Source organism: Rattus norvegicus, chromosome 4 (assembly GCF_036323735.1).
Source record: "Rattus norvegicus strain BN/NHsdMcwi chromosome 4, GRCr8, whole genome shotgun sequence".
Classification (NCBI taxonomy): domain Eukaryota; kingdom Metazoa; phylum Chordata; class Mammalia; order Rodentia; family Muridae; genus Rattus; species Rattus norvegicus.
Genome location: NC_086022.1, coordinates 164,161,149 through 164,177,188, shown reverse-complemented (window position 1 = coordinate 164,177,188; position 16,040 = coordinate 164,161,149). Strand labels below are relative to the sequence as shown.

The 16,040-nt window shown below is 38.9% G+C and overlaps 1 pseudogene; it reads right to left on the bottom strand.

Moving 5' to 3' along the window:
• Positions 1-795: 795 nt before the first annotated feature.
• Positions 796-9,456, bottom strand: LOC134486892 (ARL14 effector protein-like; annotated as a pseudogene).
• Positions 9,457-16,040: the final 6,584 nt, after the last annotated feature.

The following is a 16,040-nucleotide window of genomic DNA, read 5'->3' as shown; positions in this document are numbered from 1 at the left end:
TAATTAATATACAATTTAGTAAAATATAAATGTTTTGTAATAAAAACATTGTCATTACCAAAGTTAATTTAACATCAAAATATAAACAATAAAAATAAGACGAAAGATATAAAATACAAAGGTAAATGTTTACTTTTCTTTGTAACATATGACATTCTAAGAAAGACATTCATTTGGTTGAATGTTCTAGGTAACAGCTTTCAGATGCAGAGCTTTGCAAATCTTAAAATTATGGTATTCCCAACCAGACATCCTGGGAAGGGAGAGATGACTTCAAGGCAGAGTTAAGAGTGCTGCTAGTGAGGGAAACTGACCATCCACTCTGGCAGCCTTTGATCACATGAGAGGGTCTCTACATAATTATTATCCATTCTATATCCATCTGTAGCTTGAGAGAATGTTTTGCCCAAACACTGACACTTATCCAAGAAAAAGAAGTTTGACTTAAAAGTATACATACATTATGTAAAATATACAATATATTACATATATGGTTATACCTACATTTATGAATGTATATATGTTTGTATATATGTAGGTAAAAGAAACAGAAGCTAGGCATGATGTAATATACCTAAATTAATACAACTTGGGAAGCTGAGGCAGGAGGATTGCCATAAGTTCAAGGCAAGTCTGAGCTACAGAATAGACCCTATCTCAAATCAAACAGGTGTGTACACACACACACACACACACACACACACACACACACACACACACACACACAGAGGAAGAGAGAGAGAGAGAGAGAGAGAGAGAGAGAGAGAGAGAGAGAGAGAGAGAGAGAGAGAGAGACTAGTCAGGAACACTAAGTGGCAGTGTGCTAATGACCTCGCCAGACTCAGGGACAATGGCATCACAGACACAGCGCTGGTTGCACTGGTACTATGAACCACACTGGTTGGAATTGCATTTGACACACAGGTAGAAACATGCCAGGCAGTCCTCCAGGCACTCACCCAGGTCCACATTGTTACAGATCAGTCTGCCTTTTTTGTTGTACTTTCTCATCACCTTGTACTTCACAGGAAAATATTCCTTTCATCTTGGATATCAGTGCTTTCTATTTCTGCTGCCTTATCTCAGGGTTAAAATCTGTGGATATTTTCTAGTTCTATCCATCTGCCTAAGAATTTCATGAAATTGTTTTTAATAGCTGAGTACTACTACATTGTCTAAATGTACCATATTTTCTGTATCCATTTCTCTGTTGAAGGGCATCTGGGTTCTTTCCAGCTTCTGTCTATTATAAATAAGTCTGCTGAGAACATAATGGATCATGTGTCTTTGCTAAAAGTTGGAGCATCTTTTGCATATATGCCCAGGAGGGGTATAGCTAGGTTCTCAGGAAGCATTATGTCCAATTTTTTGAGGAACCACCAGACTGATTTCCAGAGTTTTTGTACCAGCTTGCAATGTGGAGAAGAGGAGTGTTTCTCTTTCTCTACATCCTCACCTGCATCTTCTGTCACCTGAGGTTTTGCTCTTTGCCATTCTGACTGGTGTGAGGTGGAATTTCAGGGTTGTTTTGATTTGCACTTCCCTCATGACTAAGGGTATTGAACATTTCTTTAGGTGTTTTTTGGCCATTTGATATTCCTCAGCTGAGAATTCTTTGTTTAGCTCAGTACCCCATCTTTTTAAAGGGTTATTGGATTCTCTGGAGTCTAGCTTCTTGAGTTCTTGGTATATATTAGCCCTCTATCAGATGTTGGATTGGGAATGATATTTTCCCAATTCCTTGGTTGCCCTTTTGTTCTGTTGATAGTGTCCTTTGCCCTGTAGAATCTTTGCAATTTTATGAAGTCCTATTCCTGAAATTAGGACATAAGCCATTGAAATTCTGTTCAGGAAATTTTCCCCTGTGCCCATGTGTTCAAGGCTCTTCCCCACTTTCTCTTCTATTAGTTTGAGTGTATCTGGTTTTATGTGGAGGTCCTTGATCCACTTGGACTTGAGCTTTGTACAGAGAGATAAGAATCAAAAATCGATTTTCTACATGGTGACCTCCAGTTGTACCAGCAACATTTGTTAAAAATGCTGTCTTTTTTCCACTGGATGGTTTTAGCTCCTTTGTCAAAGATCAAGTGACCATAGGTGTGTGGGTTCATTTCTAGGTCTCTAATTCTATTCCATTGATCTATATGCCTGTCTCTGGACCAATGCTATGCAGTTTTTTATCATTATTGCTCTGTAATACAGCATAAGGTCAGGGATGGTGATTCTCCCTATGAGGTTGGAGCCCAGGGTCAGTCCATGGGTAGTGGCTTAGTCCCTGGAAGTTCTGGTTGGTTGGCATTGTTGTTCATATGGGGTCTCAAGCCCCTACAAATTCTTTCAGTCCTTTTTCTGATTCCTTCAATGGGGGTCCTGTTCTCAGTTCAGTGGTTTAAGGATGGCATTCGCCTATTGTAATTGCTGTATTCTGGCTGTTTCTCTGAAGAGAGATCTACATCCGATTCCTGTCGGCCTGCAATTCTCTGCTCCATCAATCTTATCTAGTTTGGTGGTGGTATTATGTATGGGCCACATGTGGGGCAGGCTCTGAATAGGTGTTCCTTCTGCCTCTGTTCTAAACCTTGCCTCCCTATTGCCTCCCAAGGGTATTCTTGTTCCCCTTTTAAAGAAGGAGTTAAGCATTCACATTTTGGTCATCCTTCTTGAGTTTCATGTGTTCTATGCATCTAGGGTAATTCGAGCATTTGGGCTAATATCCACTTATCAATGAGTGTATACCATGTGTGTTTTTCTGTGATTGGATTACCTCACTCGGGATGATATTTTCCAGTTCCATCCATTTGCATATGAATTTCATAAAGTCATTGTTTTTGATAGCTGAGTAGTATTCCATAGTGTAGATGTACCACATTTTCTGTATCCATTCCTCTGTTGAAGCGCATCTGGGTTCTTTCCAGCTTCTGGCTATTATAAATAAGGCTGCTATGAACATAGTGGTGTATGTGTCTTTGTTATATGTTGGGGCATGTTTTGGGTATATGCCCAAGAGAGGTATAGGTGGGTCCTCGGGTAGTTCAATATCCAATTTTCTGAGGAACCTCCAGACTGATTTCCAGAATGGTTGTACCAGTCTGCAATCCCACCAACAATGGAGGAGTGTTCCTCTTTCTCCACATCCTCGCCAGCATCTGTTGTCACCTGAGTTTTTGATCTTAGCCTTTCTCACTGGTGTGAGGTGAAATCTCAGGGTTGTTTTGATTTGCATTTCCCTTATGACTAAAGATGTTGAACATTTCTTTAGGTGTTTCTCAGCCATTCAGCATTCTTCAGCTGTGAATTCCTTGTTTAGCTCTGAACCCCATTTTTAATAGGGTTATTTGTCTCCCTGCAATCTAACTTCGTAAGTTCTTTATATATTTTAGATATAAGCCCTCTATCAGTTGTAGGATTTGGTAAAGATCTTTTCCCAATCTGTTGGTTGCCGTTTTGTCTTAAGAACAGTGTCCTTTGCCTTACAGAAGATTTGCAGTTTTATGAGATCCCATTTGTTGATTCTTGATCTTAGAGCATAAGCCTAAGTTCTGAAACTTTTCCCAGTGCCCATGTGTTTGAGATTCTTCCCCGCTTTTTCTTCTATTAGTTTGACTGTATCTGATTTGATGTGGTGGTCCTTGATCTACTTGGACTTAAGATTTGTACAGGGTGATAAGCATGGATGGATATGCATTCTTCTACATGCTGACCTCCAGTTGAAACAGCACCATTTGCTGAAAATGCTATCTTTTTTCCATTGGATGATTTTGGCTCCTTTGTCAAAACTCAAATGACCATAGGTGTGTGGGTTCATTTCTGGGTCTTCAATTCTATTCCACTGGTCTTTCTGTCTGTCTCTGTACAAATACCGTGCAGTTATTGTCATGATTGCTCTGTAATACTGCTTGAGTTCAGGGATAGTGATTCCCCCAGAAGTCCTTTTATTGTTGAGGATAGTTTTAGCTATCCTGGGTTTTTTGTTATTACAGATGAATTTGCCAGTTGTTCTGTCTAACTCTCTGAAGAATTGGATTAATATTTTGATGGGGATTGCATTGAATCTGTAGATCACTTTTGGTAAAATAGCCATTTTTACTATATTAATCCTGCCAATCCAAGAGCATTGGAGATCTTTCCATTATCTGAGATCTTCCTCAATTTCTTTCTTCAGAGGCTTGAAGTTCTTATCATACAGATCTTTCACTTGCTTGGTTAAAGTAATACCGAGGTATTTTATATTATTTGGTACTATTATGAAGGGTGTCATCTCCCTAATTTCTTTCTTGACTTATATCTCTTATGTGTAGAGGAAGGTTACTGATTTATTTGACTTAATTTTATACCCAGGCACTTTGCTGAAGGTGATTATCAGGTTTAGTAGTTCTCTAGTGGAACTTTGGGAATAACTTAAATATACTATCATATCATCTGCAAATAGGGATATTTTGACTTCTTCTTTTCCAATTTGTATCACTTTGATCTCCTTTTGTTGTCTGATTGTTGTGTCTAGAACTTCAAGAACTATATTGAATAAGTAGGGAGAGAGTGGGCAGCCTTGTCTAGTCCCTGATTTTAGTGGGATTGCTTCAGGTTTCTCTCCATTTAGTTTAATGTTAACAACTGGTTTGCTGTATATGGCTTTTACTATGTTTAGGTATGGGCCTTGAATTCCTATTCTTTCCAGGACTTTTATCATGAAGGGGTGTTGAATTTTGTCAAATGCTTTCTCAGCATCTAATGAAATGATCATGTGGTTTTGTTCTTTCAGTTTGTTTATATAATGGGTCACGTTGATGGTTTTCCTTATAATAAACCATCCCTGCATGCCTGGGATGAAGCCTACTTGATCATGGTGGATGATTGTTTCTACATGCTTTTGGATATGGTTTGCAAGAATTTTATTGAGTACTTTTGTGTCAATATTCATAAGGGAAGTTGATCTGAAGTTGTCTTTTTTCTTGGGTCTTTTTGTGGTTTAGGAATAACAATAATTGTGGCTTCATAGAAAGAATTCGGTAGCGCTCCATCTGTTTCAATTTTGTGGAATAGTTTGGATAGTATTGGTATGAGGTCTTCTATGAATGTCTGATAAAATTCGGCACTGAGCCCATCTGGACCTGGGCCCCTTTTGGTTGGGAGAACTTTAATGAATGCTTCTATTTATTTAGGAGTTATGGAGTTGTTTAAATGGTTTATCTCTTCCTGATTTAACTTTGGTACCTGGTATCTGCCTAGGAAATTGTCCATTTCCTGCAGATTTTCAAGTTTTGTTGAATATAGGTTTTTGTAGTTGGTTCTGATGATTTTTTGAATTTCCTCTGATTCTGTAGTTATGTCTCCCTTTTCATTTCTGATTTTATTAATTTAGACACACTCTTTGTGTCCTCTCGTTAGTCTGGCTAAGGGTTTATCTATCTTGTTGATTTTCTCAAAGAGCCAACTTTTGGTTCTGTTGATTCTTTCTATGGTCCTTTTTGTTTCTACTTGGTTGGTTTCAGCTCTGAGTTTGATTATTTCCTGCCTTCTACTCCTCTTGGGTGTATTTGCTTCTTTTTGTTCTAGAGCTTTTAGGTGTGCTGTCAAGCTGCTGATATATGCTCTCTCCTGTTGCTTTCTGCAGGCACTCAGAGCTATGAGCACAGCTTTCATTGTGTCCCATAAGTGTGGGTATGTTGTACCTTCATTTTCACTAAATTCTAAGAAGTCTTTAATTTCTTTTTTTATTTCTTCCTTGACCAGGTTATCATTGAGAATAGCATTGTTCAGCTTCCATGTATATGTGGACATTCTTCCCGTATTGTTATTGAAGACCAGCTTTCGGCCATGGTCGTCTGATAGGACCCATGGAATTATTTCTATCTTTCTGTATCTGTTGAGGACTGTTTTATGACCAATTATATGGTCAGTTTTGGAGAAAGTACCATGAGGTGGTGAGAAGAAGGCATATCCTTTTGTTTTAGGATATAATGTTCTGTAAATATCTGTTAAATCCATTTGGTTCATGACTTCTCTTAGTCTGTCTATGTCTCTGTTTAATTTCTGTTTCCATGATTTCCATGACAATGGGGTGTTGAAATCTCCTACTATTATTGTGTAAGGTGTAATGTGTGCTTTGAGCTTTAGTAAGGTTTCTTTTACGTATGTAGGTGCCCTTGTATTTGGACCATAGATATTTAGGATTGAGAGTTCATCTTGGTGGACTTTTCCTTTGATGAATATGAAGTGTCCTTCCTTATCTTTTTTGATGACTTTTGGTTGAAAATCGATTTTATTTGATATTTGTATGGCTACTCCAGCTTGCTTCTTCAGACCATTTGCTTGGAAAGTTGTTTTCCAGTCTTTCACTCTGAGGTAGTGTCTGTCTTTGTCTCTGAGGTGTATTTCCTGTAGGCAGCAGAATGCAGGGTCCTCTTTGCATATCCAGTTTGTTAATCTATGTTTTTTATTGGGGAATTGAGTCCATTGATGTTGAGAGATATTAAGGAATAGTGATTATTGCTTCCTCTTATATTAATATTTGGATGTGAGATTATGTTTGTGGGCTTGTCTTTTCTTTGTTTTGTTGCCAAGATGATTAGTTTCTTGCTTTTTCTAGGGTGTAGCTTGCCTCCTTATGTTGGGCTTTACCATTTATTATCCTTTGTAGGGCTGAATTTGTAGAAAGATATTGTGTATATTTCATTTTGTCATGGAATATCTTGGTTTCTCCATCTATGTTAATTGAGAGTTTTGCTGGGTAGAGTAAACTGGGCTGGCATTTGTGTTCTCTTAGGGTCTGTGTGACATATGTCCAGGATCTTCTGGCTTTCATAGTCTCTGGTGAGAAGTCTGGTATAATTCTGATAGGTCTGCCTTTATATGTTACTTGCTCTTTTTTCCTTACTGCTTTTAATATTCTTTCTTTGTTTTGTGCATTTGGTGTTTTGACTATTATGTGACGAGAGGAGTTTCTTTTCTGGTCCAATCTATTTGGAGTTCTGTAGGCTTCTTGTATGTTTATGGGCATCTCTTTCTTTAGGATAGGGAAGTTTTCTTCTATGATTTTGTTGAAGATATTTACTGGTCCTTTGAGCTGGGAGTCTTCACTCTCTTCTATACCTATTATTCTTAGGTTTGATCTTCTCATTGAGTCCTGGATTTCCTGTATGTTTTGGACTAGTAGCTTTTTCCATTTTCCATTATCTTTGACAGTTTTGTTGATGATTTCTATGGAATCTTCTGCTCCTGAGATTCTCTCTTCTATCTCTTGTATTCTGTTGGTGATGCTTGTATCTACACCTCCCTGTCTCTTCCTTTGGTTTTCTATATCCAGGGTTGTCTTCCTTTGTGCTTTCTTTATTGCTTATATTTCCATTTTCAATTCCTTTACCTGTTTGATTGTGTTTTTCTGGAATTCTTTCAGGGATTTTTGTGATTCCTCTCTGTAGGCTTCTACTTGTTCATTTATGTTTTCCTGAGTTTCTCTAAGGAAGTTCTTTATGTCTTTCTTGAAGTCATCCATCATCATGATCAAATGTGATTTAAAATCAAGATCTTGCTTTTCTGGTGTGTTTGGATATTCAGTGTTCGCTTTAGTGGCAGAATTTGGCTCTGACGATGCCATGTAGTCTTGATTTCTGTTGCTTGAGTTTTTGCTCTTGCCTCTTTCCAATAGGTTTTCTCTGGTGTTACCTTGTTCTGCTATTTCTGACAGTGGCTAGACTGTCCTATAGGCCTGTGTGTCAGGAGTGCTGTAGACCTGTTTTTTCTGTTTTTTTTTTTTCAGCCAGTTATTGGAACAGAGTGTTCTGCTTTCTCACATGTAGTCTTTCCTGTCTACTCGTCTTCAGCTGTTCCTTTGGGCTTGTGTCCTGAGTCCACCAGGCAGGTCACTTGGAGCAAAAAAGTTGGTTTTACCTCTGGTCCAGGGGCTGAAGTTACTCCTGGGGGGCTGCTTTTGAGCTCTCAGTGAGGATGGCAGCCAGAAGGGCCTGCCCCGCCTTTCTTGGGGCCCGGTTCACCAGGGTCCCAGATGGTGTTTTGTATTTTCCTCTGGAGTCAGAAATGTGGGCAGAGAGTAGTCTCTTTTGCTTCCCAGGTATGTCTGCCCCACTTGAAGGTTTAACTCTCCCTCCCACAGGATTCTTGGTAGACATTTAAATACCACTTCTATTTCACTAGGGATTATAAGTCTGTTTAAATGCCTGTTTGATATTGGTTTAACTTTGATGAGTGATAAATGTCAACAAGTTTATTTATGTCTTTTAAGATTTCCAATTAGATGGATGCAGATTTTTAAAGTATGTCCTTATTAGTCCTGGATTTCTTCATTGTTTGATGTTATATATTCATTTTCCTCTAATATTGTTAATTTGCCTCTTCCCTTGCTGTCTTTTAGTTAAGTTGCCTATGGGCTTGTGAACACTGTTGGTTTGTTCAAAGAACCAACTGTTTGTTTCATTGATTCTTTAAATGCTCTTTGTTAATTTGTGTCTATTTTATTGATTTCAGCCCTGATTTTGATTATTTCTTGCTATCTACTTGCCCAAGTATTATGAGCTACTAACCAGAGAATATCCAGACACAGGTTCAAACCAATATAAAGCCTTTATTAACTACTTGGCAACTAAGCTGCTTGTTTAGGACCCCAGTGTAGTCCCAAGTCTATTCCAGTGTGAACTTTTGAGCACAAAATCATATACTAGGTTGATACACCTCATTTAGAAGAACAATTAGTCCAAAGCAGACTACAGGAGCCAAATATCAAGATTAGTACAGTAGAGACTCTCCCTGAACTATGAACTTTGATGGATTAGGTTTTGGTTCTCATTTTGGCAGGTAGTGATGCAACAGGCTGGGTTCCAATGCCTATATGGAACTTCCACCATGATGTCAGTTGTGTTAAGGTCTAGTGTCCTCCTAAGCTCTGGTGGGCCTGTTACATTCCTCACTGATTCTATGAGCACAGTCAATGCATGGATTCACCTTAGTGCAAGAAGTTATACCATCTCCTTAGCATTAGTGCTTTAACAGAAGTTATTCTCTGTCTTACATGGCAGTTGAGCAAGTGGGGTCCCATAGTAATAGATAGGAACAATAGGATTAATTACCTAGCCAGGGCTGTAAGTAAACCAGGACAGACAACAAAGATTGGTACCAGTTGTTAGATTCTTAATATCTCCTTTCTTTTTCATGAAGCTCGTTTTAGATATGGCTAATTTTTATCTAATTATTCCTGACTGAGTGGCATTGAAGCAACAAGTTTTCCCTAGTGTCGTGCAGAGGCCTCCTTGTCTCATAAAGAGGAAGAACAATCTTCTGCAATTCTGAAGAATAATCTCAGCTAAGGAGTCTAACTGGGCTTCCAGATGGGAAGTAGAATTTTTCTAAATGGCTCCAGTCTATGTCTACTTGAATACTGCATTTCTGCATGTTTTCAAACTCCATAAATAGGGTCAAAGTTTCAACTGCTGTGGAACCTGTCATACCTGCTCCAACCAACAGGGGAAATAAGAATGGAGACAGCTCCCACCTCATGGGAGATCCAGGTCCTAGATTTAGTTAGATCTTTCACAATTGTAGATAAGAACCTGTGGTATAACATGCATGAGATAGTAAAAGATGTGGGTTCTCTTCCAATGCAAAAAATTCAAAAGTTAAACTATTAGTAAAAGCAAGCCAGATAGACTCTAACTCTTAAAATACAGTTGCCTTCTATTCATGGGTTACCCTGATGTGCTGCTAGCTACAGTGGCAAGGTCCTGCTAGGTATTCAGGTAGGGGGAAGGGTGGAAAAGGCACTGAGAGTGGCATTGGCCATCAGCACCAAAAGCTGATTGATGAGTTCTCACAATTTAATTCTCTCATCTTTTTTAGCAGACAAAAAGCTGTTAGCTTCAGGCTATTAACACCTGGTGATAGCAGCAGGGGGAAAATCTTAGTTACTTGGGTTCTTTTCTCACTGACTCAGGCTCAGTGGTCAGGTGAGTGGTTGAGTTCTTTAACTCTTCATTATCCAGAGGAAAAAAGGGGGTGGCACACATATATACAATGCATACTAGGTGAAGCATATAGGGCTACACCACTACTTTATTTTTGTTCTTGGTTTTTACAACTTCTCAGAGTAAATGATCTCAGAGATTTTTTAAAGGATTTTCACATTCCATAATTTCATTGTAAGTTTAAGGCAATAGTCCATGTTGTAGATCAATAAGGTTTAAGGAGTTACAGCAGAATTATTTACATATCTTTATTATGACTAGTACCTGACTAAACATTCATTATCTCTTTATAGTTCCATGAGTTCATTATACATTTAAAGCAATAATTTTTATGTCATAAGTTGGAATACTTTTGTCAAGAGACATATCATGTGCTTCTGTTTTTGCTATTTTTAAGTCTTGTATAGATAAACTAGTTCATCACTTATTTTCTGTCCTTGAATCTGCAATAAATTGTCCATTCCCACTCTATGACCTTTAATTACCAGATAGTGGCCTCACTCTTAACCTAGAAAGAATGTTTCCTTGATTGTAAATTTGTTCCAAGCCTGCTTTTTTTCCTAGTGCAATTAGCCTATGACACATGAAGGTTTACAGAGCTGTATTTGTAGCTTTTATTTTATAGGGGGTCTGAGATTGCTTGCATCAATTTAGGAGTTCTACAAATTGCGATCAAGAATTATCAAATTATCAATTAATCTATACAGCATTACTACATGAAAGAACATCTTCATACTGATTCTTCGGGAGATCGTCCCAATAGGGTGAGTAAATACTCAGGAATTGTTTGGCTGTGGAATAGTGGCAAGAAAAGCATGTAATCAGCAAGAAGAAATCCTGGGATGAAGTCTTAGAACAGTAACGGATCTTGGACTATGCTGCATATGACAAGAGGAAGGAGATGATGGTTTCTTTTCTAAGACTATAAAGTAATCAATTGGTAGCCAAGAGAATTCAGTTTCACTACACCATCAAGCACAATGGTGTCCACCTGGCTTCTTTCAGCTCAGGGTTAGGGGTAGAAAGACTGAGCCCAAGAAAGTATAGTACTTAATAAACAGGAGACCTTTCTTTACACCAGTGGACCCACATACCCATGAGTATGCTTCTTCACAGGATTGAGTAAACAATCCCTCAGTAGCTTCTGGATGCAATATTTTACATAAATCAACTGGAAGGTGGGTTGGTTCTTAATGGGTCAATTGGCTATGAGCTCCCTGGTTGCAAACTTTCTTAATTTCCATGACTAAAGTCCTAGCATGGAAAGTTTTAGGTCTTTTCCACTGGGAGACAGAATAGGACAACAAGAATTATAGGGACCATAACATTCTTATCCTTAAAAGAACAGAGAGCTTAGTAATGACCCATCTGTTATATCCTATCCTCTGCCCTGACAGTGCCCTGACTGAGATTAAATATGTGACCCTTGAAAGGCAAAATGTGGCTCAGGACTCCCAAGACCAAGTTCTCAGCCAAACAGTGAATTACTAACTGTTCCAGAGGACTGAAAGTATGGGAAAGTGACAGAGATAGGAGATAGAGGAAAAAGGAAGGGCGGGGGGAAAAGGAGCAAATGAAAGGAGAGAAGGAAGATGGGTGAGGGGTATTTGTGATAGAGTGGGACTAAGCTCTTTCTTGATAGAGAGAAGACAGACATGACACATAGGAAAATGGCAGCTTATGAAGTTACAAAGGAAAAGTGTAGAATGAGGTATCTATTTCAGTCAGAGAAGTTAATTAGGTGAGTTGAAGTGGGCCTTTGATTTCTGGACTTGAATATTTTGATAGCTTGAACTTAGTAGTCAGCCTCAAAAGAAGGCAGTGGGCAAATAAGAAAAAGGACCTTGGGAGCTACATTTATCAATAAAATCTACTGGTTTTTAGCAAGGCAGCGTGAATAGGGAGAAGGGAAAGGCTGTCAAAACCATGTTCCCATACTCAAGCTAGACAGAGTGCTCCTGCATTACAACCTTTTTGTTTTATTATTGGGTCCCTACATGTTGGGTAAATAGGCATAATTCTCTCTGGATGTTTCCTGCTGAAATTGGTGCATTATTGATAAGGAGCACAAAGAAGCTGGGTTGCTAAATCGGGAAGAGCAAACTGTTGCACTTGTTGTACCACAGGAAAATGTAGTCTGTGAAATTGGACCAGGAAATAGATTCCAAAGAATGGCTAGTGCTGGTGCTGTACTTTTTGGAGCAGTCTGCAGTTGATTTGAAAACTGCTGGGACAAATAGACTAGGGACACAGGTAATGTTAAGTAGTTTAGGGAGAAATTATTTTATCTTGGAAATACATTTGAATTGTTTAGATTTATGGTCCTGATAGAGTCCCAAGGCCAGAAAGAAGGCCGTGAAAATGGGGAGATCCCAGGCAAAGAGGGCAATCTCACCCTAAAGCACAGGCAATATCCAAGAGAGCTGAGTCTGTTACTTGGCAGAAGTATATATCTGGAGTCTGTTTGAGAGGCCTTGAGAGGAGGAAGGAAAATTTAGATTGGCTATATAAGTTTAATTGGTGAACAACTGTTAGTTGAAAGCAGGGTCTGATTATGTCAGGGAGAACCCAATTTGAGAGACTTTTGTTGTATCAAAATAATCTTTCCTGGGGTGTTCAGGTGGGTTTTGGAATTTCAATATTTTAGGAACATGGATGATTGGGAAGTTCTTGGAAAATGTTAAGAGATATGGTCAATAACAGGTTTTAAGGGTTGTTGTAGAAAAGATGAGAGACCTTGGAATTAATTTCCAATTAATTTAATTTAGTTTAGAGAACTTTTAATTCTTTAACTTCAAGGGACTCGGATGACCAAGGGGACAAGCAGTCAGTAGTGAGGGAGGAGAATTGGCAACTGCAGTATTGGTAAATACAGACTATGACTACCAGAGGGCTTTAAAGACAGATGCAAAGAAAGCAATAGGAGACATTGAAGGAGGGATCAGTGAAGCTTAGGAAGAGAGTTTGTTGGATGACCTTGACCCAAGAAAGATTTTGTCCGTGACAGAGTATGTATCCGAGAGGAGATGGCTTAGGCTTAGTTATATATTGTTGGGAGTGTAGAGTTTGTTCAGAGTGTTTGATATCTGTACAGTTAGCAAATTTGGAAGAGTCACTTGGCAGTGGATGTCTGGCAATCATTTGGGCATCTGAAAAGTAGGAGAATGAGAAGAGAAATTAAATTTGTGGACAACACGTAAGGAGCAGCAGCCTGAGGGTAAGGACAAATACTGATAATGGAGAGGTCGGTCTGATGTGGCCATTTGACAGGAAGGATCTGTCATCTGTATACAAAATGTAGACACAATTGCTAAAGAACTCTTTTTTGTATGAGAGGGATGAGGTAGGAGGCCTCTCAGAGGTTTTAAATGGGAATTTAAAGGATCAGGAGAACATTGAGGTAAATGAATAAGTGTGGAGGAGTTTGAGGCGGAGCAGGAAAGAAACATGAGTGGTTAGTTTTCGGTAAGAAAAGTTTGTAGGGACAAAATACAAGACAATGGATGAGATATAGGAGATAAGGGAGGTTTTGGTGGAAAGAGATTGTGAGAGAAAGATCAATCAATTTTGAGAGGGATCAATAGAGTGTGAAAGGGAATCCAAGGTTTTGGTTTTTTGTTTATTCATTTGTTTGTTTATGTTTTGGGTTGTTTGGTTGGTGTTTGTTTGATTGTAGGTGTAGAGGTGAGCAGCGGGACAGTGGCAAGAGAACAGAGAAGGGAAGTCAGCTATGGATGATGCTGTAAGAGTTTTGGAGAGGTAGCTGATGGGTCAAAGGTCAGACTTAGGAAGTATTTGTGTGTTTTAGAGGTGTAAGAATGAAAATGTAGGGATAGATCTGGGAGATATGGGTCTGGAGTAAAAACGAGACCATTTTAAGTTTAAGGAATTGTTTGTGGATGGGAGGAAAGAAGAGGTCCAAAAGTGGCTTGTTTTAGAGGTTGTACTGGGGACCCATGAGTAGAGGAAAATGGTCATGAGGGCAGAGATAAAAGGCAGAGATGAACAAGGTAGTTTAAAATGAGGTGTTTCTGAGTTAATATAAGAAAGAATATCAGGTAGGTGACTTGGGAGAGGTGAATTTAAACTTTGGAAGGTGAGAGCCAAAAACTTTAGGAGCTGAGAAAATTGAGGGAGATTGTGTTAGAGATGGAAGGAGTGCAAACAAGGAGGTTGTCTATAAACTGAAGCAGATAGGAGAAAAAATGGGGGAAAGGTAGGAGTGCAGAGACAGAGAGACTGAGAGACCAGACCAACTATATTTTGTTTTCAGGCTCTATCTTAGAGAGCCTGACCTAAAGGTGAACTCAAGTTAACCAACAAGTCTGTACCTAGCACCAGTTTCCAGGTTACTCTCTAATAAGCCTGCCCCTGGCACTTCACTCCCTAACAACTAGCAAGCAGGAGAAAAGCAGAAGTTTACGGTTTGGATCCCAGCACTAGCAAATTATTTTAAAGGACAACAAAATCCCATAATAGCGTCCCCAATCAGACGTGTATCCCCTTGCTTGTTTGCTTGCCTTTGTAAATCCTTGCTTGAAACTGGGCTCAAGGCTTCACCCTCCTGTCTTGCTGCACCAGGGTAGGTGGTGAGCCCAAGCTCAAGCTAGATAGAAAGACCCTAGTGGCATTGCATTGGATTTGGCTCCTTGGTGGTCTTTTGGGACATAAGAATGAACGTAACAATACAGGCCCAGTCCTTATCCAATGTCTAGCCAAAAAGTTGAGGACAATCTTTGAAATCCTGGGAAAAGACATTCCAAGTCAGTTGTAGGGATTCTTGAGTAATAGGATCTAAGGATGTATAGACAAAACTGTTTCACAATGTATGTTCAAGAGTATTACCCACATTACAGCTTGCAATCATCTATAACTCCAGTCCGAGGGGATCCAATTCTGCTTCTTGTTCCAAGGGCACTGCTCCTACATAGTACACAGACACACATGCATGGAGAACATCCATACACGCTAAATAATAATTTTAACCTAGAATTATTTTTAATTGAGATTCTACTTGCACATCCTTCAATTTAATTAAAATTCACATTGAGGGATGAGGGTCTATGAGTATCTATTTTAACAGAAATTTTCTTATGCCTCTATATACAGTTAATTCAGTTTTTTTCTTTTGATTACTATGGAAAATTTGATAAGATGTTTTTGTTGTGTCAGGGTTTTTCTTTTTAGTTTGGTTTGGTTTTTAGAGAAGAGAACTTCCAAAAGATTGATAAGAATAAATACTTAGTTTTGAAAATTTCTCTAACTGAAGAATTAAAAAAAGTCATTTATTTTCTGCTACAATTACCAAATATTTAGCTTCATACTTTCTACAGTTTCTGCATACCCATAAGCTATAGAGAGGTGTGGAAGAAAGAATCAATGAGAAAATAAAATGGGATGGCTGTGGACAGTGGAAAGAGGCAAGCCTCTGTCTTGGTTTTGTTTTATTTTTTGTTTGCTTGTTTGTTTGGTTTGGTTTTTTGTTCTGTTTTGTTTTGTTTTTTCCATAACAGGATACCTCTTGCTGCTAAGGAGACTGAGAAACCCAGTACCAGTGAACTAGCATCTGCCCAGGGTCTACTGTTGTATCACCACAAGCTGGAAGCCATCATATGGACAGAGTTCAGTTTACATACAGTCACACTCATTGTCAAAGCAGTAGTCCATTATTAATTGGCTAATTTGCAGGTGTCAATCAAAATGCCTATCCCAAGTTCCTCAGCTCTGAGCCTCTGCTGTCAGTCAAAAGCAAGATTTTATTCAAAGTTCTGCAGTTCAGATGTTTGAGTGGGGGTGGGGTAGAGATTCAGATTTTACAATTTTCTGCAGCTGTGTGTAGATGACCTCAGGCACAGAGATCAGCAAAAAGCACACAGACTCCAGTGCCCCCTGCTGACCTGAGTTTCCCTCTGTAGAAGTCCTCTCTTAGAAAGCCACATTTGTGTCTGTGTACATTTACATTTACACAATAAAGAAAATGGACATGAGCATCCGTAAGAGTCACCAGGGTTTTGAAGTCCATAATCTGTGCCACTAACTGCACAGGGCAGGCCAACAACAAATGTGCAA